The sequence below is a fragment of the Chinchilla lanigera genome, unplaced genomic scaffold (assembly GCF_000276665.1).
Source record: "Chinchilla lanigera isolate Chin_1 unplaced genomic scaffold, ChiLan1.0 scaffold00077, whole genome shotgun sequence".
Lineage (NCBI taxonomy): Eukaryota > Metazoa > Chordata > Mammalia > Rodentia > Chinchillidae > Chinchilla > Chinchilla lanigera.
Window position 1 is genome coordinate 10,471,721 of NW_004955478.1, and position 6,632 is coordinate 10,478,352.

At 47.8% G+C, this 6,632-nt stretch overlaps 1 pseudogene; it reads left to right on the plus strand.

Moving 5' to 3' along the window:
* The first annotated feature begins 2,554 nt into the window (after positions 1 to 2,554).
* On the plus strand, positions 2,555 to 3,254 carry LOC102029510 (annotated as a pseudogene).
* The last annotated feature ends 3,378 nt before the right edge of the window (positions 3,255 to 6,632 follow it).

Here is a 6,632-nt window from a genome sequence, read left to right on the forward strand (position 1 = left end):
TTACTGGAAGTGGGGCAAAACCCTCTTTGGAGCTAATACACATAACCCAGGATTCAGGGTTCCCATGGAGAGGAAAGCTTAGGTGAGTATCCGCTCATACTCACAACTACAGATACACAGTGAAGTGAGCCACCTGGAGTAGAAATGAGCAGATGAAACGCACAAATGCAAACTATAAAACAAATATGTTTAAAGCCCTTGAAGCTATCATCAGCCTCATAAAAACTCTTTGGAGTTTTACAGGCAAAGGCCACACACACACACACACACACACACACACACACACACACTGTGGCCTCAGGCTGGGTCCCTGGGAGCCTCCTTGGCCGGCTACTTTCCTTCTAAAAGTGAGATGTGGAGCCGGGTGTGGTGGTGCAGGCCTGTAATCCCAGCACTCAGGAGGCTGAGGCAGGAGGATCATTGCGAGTTTGAGGCCAGCCTGGGCTACAAGGTGAGTTCAACGTCAGCCTGAACTGCATAGCGAGACCCTGTCTCAAAAAGATAAATAAATACATAAATAAATAAATAAAATGAGATGTGTATATGTGGAACACACAGGGACACATTCCCAAGTGAGAATGCCTTTGCCAGGGACCCTCGGGCTCATTTTCAGCCCTGTATGTATTTTCTTCACCCAGCTCTCCTGTAGCCCTGCGGTGAGTAGGGCCCAGACCCACCTCCCGCCGCCCTCCCTGCCCTCCCCAGCGGCAGCCACAGTCCCCGTGCTGGGCCTTCCCTGACTCCTGCACTGGCTGTTCAGGGACTGAGCTCCCTGCTGCCTTCTTTGTTCTAGAGAATTACAACTTGGAATAACGAACGGCTGCGGTGTCCCATCCCCTTGCCAGGCAGAGCTTCTGTGCTTTGCTGCTGCTTGCTTGCTTGCTTGCTTGCTTGCTTGCTTGTGACAGGGTCCCAGTATGTGGCCCAGTGGCCTTCTGATTCTCTCCACGAGTATACAGACTGACTTGATCCCAACAGTCGATGCAAAACCCCACGCTGAGGTTTCCCTGAAGACAGAAAGCCTCTGTCAACAGGAGGACATGAGATTGCACCTCTGGGGGCCAGCAGGCAAGAGTGGCTTATTGGAGTTTCTGGCCGTCTTCCACAAAGCCCAGGCAGCTCGCTCCCGGACTGACTAAATGACCAGAGCCCTGTCAGTGTGACTCAGAAGTGGGCTGCCTCTAATCCTGCCTGTCATAAATTCCAGGCCAACCCTCCAGTTCCTGGCCTCCACTTCCTCCCCACCGACTCTCTCCGCTGTCCTGGAGGAAACCTCCCTGCAGCCTGGATTTTCATGCCTCATCCCGCTGTTGCCAGCATCACTGTCCTTGGTCTGCTCTGATTGGCAGGATCTTTTCCTCCTTGCTGCAAGAGTCTCTTCTCCTCCTTTCCTTTCCCCCTGTTTCTTCTTCCCATTCTCTGCCTTCTTTACCTCCTCCTCTTGCAGAAAGCCTTCCGTCACTGAGGGAGGAAGGAGGCAGAGCGTCCCCAAGTGTCTCATCCCTTCTTTTTTTTTTTTTGGTTTTTCTCCGGTACCGGGAACCGAACTCACGACCTTGCGCTTGCCAGGCAGGAGCTTTTGCCGCTGAGCTAAATCCCCAGCCCCTGTCTCATCCCTTCTGCAGGACCCTTCGCAACAAGACAGGCATCCCCGCTGTCTCGGCCGCTTTCGCGTTGCTGGAGATGATACCTGCACCTCAAAGGAGGAGAGGTTTCTTTTAGCTTGTGGCCTTTAGAGGGTTGAGTCCATAGCCAGCCGGCTCTAAGCAGGAAGAGCATGGGGCATGGGTCTGACGCAGGAAGGCTGCTCACACCATGGTGGCCAGGAAGAGACAGTGAAGGCAAGAGCTGGGTAGGGAGATGTGCCTTTTCCGGTCACTGAGCCACCTCTCCAACCGGACCTTCTGATGGCACAGTCTGCCATGGATCCACCAACGGATTAATCCAGGATGGATACAGAGCCCCATGATCCACGCGCCTTCCCAAGCCCTCTGCCCACACACATTAGGCTTTTAGGGGATGTTCTGGATCTAAACCTAACACCCACTCATCCACATCACCCCTGAAAGCTCTTCCCTCCTAGAATTAGTGGGCTCACTGTAAAGTTCATACAGAAGAATAGCCCAGCAAGAACAGGCAGATACATTCTAGAAAGAAGAGCGAGGGGCCTACACCTACCAGGTATTCAAGATAACAGGAAGCTATGGAGATAAAAATAACAAGATTAGACAGACCAATCGAACAGGGGAAAAGTATAGAAAGAAAATAGAAAAAAAAATCCAGCAATTTAGGATATATAAAAATTATGTTTCAAATCACTGCGCATGACACAGATTATTTATGAAATACATGAGATAACTGGAAAACAAAATTGTCTGCATCTCTCTCAAAAAAGTAGAGCCAGTGTAGTTTCACTTGCATACTTCCAAACTTCTTATGAGGCTGAGTTTGATGAGTTATTGGACTTAAAGAAAAATATTTGAAAACATGGAAAGCCCTTGCCCAAATATTGCATCTTATGCTAAAATAAATTTCAACCAGGGGTGCAGTAGTGATGTTCCTCCCTGTGGTCTCCTTTGCAGAGAGCAAGTCAAAAACCCTTCTGGTGAAAACAGCGAGCCAGGCTAGGACAGGTATAACCTTCCACGCCAGGAGAGGCCAGCTCTGGGAGAAGTTGATTCTTCTGAGTTCTGATCCAGTTATGAAAAAGTAAGTCCTTAACTGGTTACTTTTTTCTCATTGCTGGGACAAAATACCCAACACCAAAGTTAAAGAAGGAAAGATTTATTTAGCTCACAGTTCGTGGAGGTTTCAGTCCATAATCAGTTGGCTCCAAGGCAGGGTGGCAGGGCACAGGGGCAGCAGTTCAAGGTGGCACAAGACAGCAAAAGCAGTAAGAGCAAAAGGGGGTAAGAGCAAGCCTCTTCTCCTCCCTTATATTGTACGCAGGCTACCCGCCCTCAGATGAGTGCAGCACTCACACCATCCCCACGCCCTCCTCTTGCACAGCCTCAGGATGTTTAGAGAGGACCCTGGCCCCTGCTCGGTCTCTCATTTAACCTTCTAAACTTCTCAGGTTGACACGGTGAACAACATCCCGGAGTGGCAAGGGCATGTCCTTTTCACCCCAGGAGGGAGAAGGGCTGAGTTACTTAGTTAAGCCTCTAGGCTTCTCAAGTTGACACAATGTATCAACCGTTAGAGTCCTCTTCCTGGAACAGAAAAAGTTATGATCTCTCTCAACAATGGATTGAAAGCGAATTTGATTTATAAATGTGAAGATTGAGGGAGGATTCTAAGTCAGAAACCCTATATCCTGGGGCTGGGGGTCTAGCTCAGCCGCACAGCACCTGCCTGGCAAACACAAGGCTGAGAGTTCAATTCCTGGTACTGGAAACCTCCCCCATCTCAAAAAGAAACCCTATATCCTATAACAAAAGAAGAGGAAACAGGGCATCAAGTGCCTCCTGTGATTTGAGGGTCATAATGAAAGACAGCAACGTGAAAGTTTGTTCCCCGCATTAGGACAAATATCATTGCATCACATGTATTCATCTTTCTGGATATTTTTATAGTCCTTAACAAAAATGTTAAAACAAAATAAAGGTCAGCTGTATCAGTCTTTGAAATGAAAAATAAAACCAGAAAAGTACTATTTAAAGATCTTTAAAAATTAATTTGGAGATAGGGAGACCTTTTAAAATATGATACAAAACAAAGAAACCATAAAGAAAAAGCTGATATTTTTGACTACATAAAAGTTAAGCTTTCCTCTGTGGAAAAAAATACCATACATAAGCAAACAGGGAACTGTCATCTCTAGCTCAGGGAAAGGGCTTGACTTCTTACCACGTGAATTTCTGCCCATACCCACAAGATAAAGGATAAATAATCCAGATGTAAAGCTAGCAAGTAAAGCATATAAATGTTGACAAGGAAGGAAAAATAAGTACTTTTTAAACATATGAAAAAAAATACTCAAAGTCACTTAGAAAAGAAATGAAAATTAGGTTATAAAAAGATAGGTCTGTGCCGGGGATATAGCTCAGTGGCACAAGTGCCTGCCTGGCAAGCGCAAGGTCCGGGGTTCAATCCCTGGTACCAAAAAAAAAGACAGGTTTTTCCCCTACTGACCAAATCAGCAAAGTAACACATTCCATATATTGCTGGTGAAAAGTATAAGTACAGTCTCTGAGAAAACCAATTTGGCCCTCAAAATTAACAATGCATGTGCCCTACTTCTAATCATGTACCCCATGGATGGAGTGTGCAAGCGTGTAAGTGCAAGGTCATTGCACGGAAGCTGCTCTTAGAAAAAGACAAGAACTGACACAGCTACCCATAAAACAGAATAGAAGCACCTGTGCAAGGAATGTGACTAAGCTCTGTGCGTGCATACTTCAGGGTAAACAAAACGGAAGACTCCACGTGCGAAGGCTGGTGTGATTTGTCACTGTGGTCCCTTTCGTGGGACAATAGGCCCCGGCAGGACCCCGTCCAATACCAGATTGCCGTCAGCGAGTCAGTGTGTACGTGAGGTTCACGGGAGGCAGTGAGGCTGAGAGAGGACCACCCTCAGGGCCGACAACCAGCTCTGTGCCTCACGGACCTGGGGCTTGGCAGGACCCTCGGCATTGCTTGGCCACTGTCTTTCTGGCCCCATCCTTCAGAGGAGCTTCCTCTGGAGAGGGGCCAGCCTGGGAATCTGCCTCTTAAATGCTTCCCCGGGTGCTGCTGATGCTGAATGAGGCTCGGAAACCGTCAGCCTCACAGTTCTCGCAGTTTCCTTGTCCAGGCAGGGATCCATCTCTCCACTGACACAGAGGTACTTCCTCAGCAATTGGGAGCCCATCAAGCCAGGCTCTTATTTGCTGTGTGAGGCTGGAAAAGTTACTTAACTTCTCTGAACTTTTGTTTTCTCCTCTTTAAAAGGGAAGAGGGCCTGCTAGTCCACAGAGTTACTAAGAGAATTTCATCATCAAAACATAAGAACAGCTCACATTTACTGTGTTCCCTTGACATACCAGTCACTGCACTGAGTATAATAGAGTATTACTTTCTCCAACCCCACAGTCCTGCTTGCAGGTGCTATTACAGCCTCATTTTACTGATAAGGAAATTGAGACTCAGAGAGGTTAAGTGATTTGCCCAAGGTCACACAGCCAGACCCTGGACCCAAACCCAGAACTGATTCATTTTTTAAACTGACAAATACAAATTTTATGTACTTACCACATACAACATGTTTTGGAATATGTCTACATTGGGAAATGGTTAAATTAGTCTCACTAGCACATGCATTCCCTCACATTTTTTTCTGTGGGGAGAACACTTACAATCTGCTCAAAAACTTTCAAGGACACGCCATTATTAGCTATGGCAACCATGTGGTACAATAGATCTCTCGAGTGTATTCCTCCTATCTAACTAAAATTTGGTATTCTTTAGCCAGCATACCCCCAGCCTAACCCAGATCCTTTCTGTGTCTGAGTTCCGGCGTTTTAGGTTCCACATGAGAGTGAGATTGTGCAGTATCTCTTTTACTGAGCCTGGCTTATTGCACCTAACATGATGTCCTCCAGGTTCCTTCGTGATATGGAAAGTGACAGGATTCCTTTTCTTTTGAAAACTGAGTGGGCTCCATTGTGTATGCACACCGTTTTCTTTATCCACTCGCCCATTGACAGACGCTCAAGTTGATTCTGTCCCTCGGCTACTACGAACAGTGCTGCAATGAGCAAGGAAGCGCAGACGTCTCATCCACACACTAATCTCGTTGCTTTAGTTATACACCCAGGAGTGGCACAGGTAGATCATAGCATAGTCCCATCTTTAATTTGCTGAGGAATCTCCATACCATTTCCGTAATGACCGTGCTAATTTATGTTCTCACTAGTGGCGTGCGGGGGGGCCCCCCTTTGGCCACCTCCCTCCAGCAGTGACTACGCTTTGTCCTTTGGAGAATGGCAGTTCTGACAGGTGCGAGGTGGCTGCTCACCGTGGTGCTAATTTTCATGCCTCTCGTGATTGGTGATGCTGAGCATTTTCTGCATGTGTCTGTTGGCTGTCTGTGCATCTTCTTTTCATAACTGGCGCTGTTCACCACCACGCTTAGAATGACCCTAAGAGCAGAGCAGTCAGCCAATCCCAGCTATTGGTAATATTAACATCGTGCCAGTGTCCAAGGAAGAGGATTCGGGCAGGGACTCCTGGGTTCGGAGCACATGTTTTGGCCCCCGGAAGCTGGCGCAGGAGGTCACTGTGGCCATTACTGGCGTGAAAAATAGAAGGTCTGCACTAAGAAGATGCTGCCTTCCCTGCTTCGGCCAAACGCTCCTCCCGCATGGTTTTGCCCCTGCCCGGTGGGATTCTGGTCCCAATTCCATGAGGAAGAATAGCGAAGTGTCCTAGGTGAGGGCCTGGTCACATGAAGAGCCCCAGGTGTGGACAGGCTGGGCCGCCTGTCCCCAGGTAATTCGGGCCAGTGTGAAACTGGCAGAGGCCTGAGAAACGCCGACTGTCACTCACTGCCACACACTGATCGCTTTAATTAAGGCCCAAGAGTGTCGGTCACAGCAGCACACGATCCTGGCTGGTGCGTGTAAACAGGATCTTGAATTAATTTGCTATTA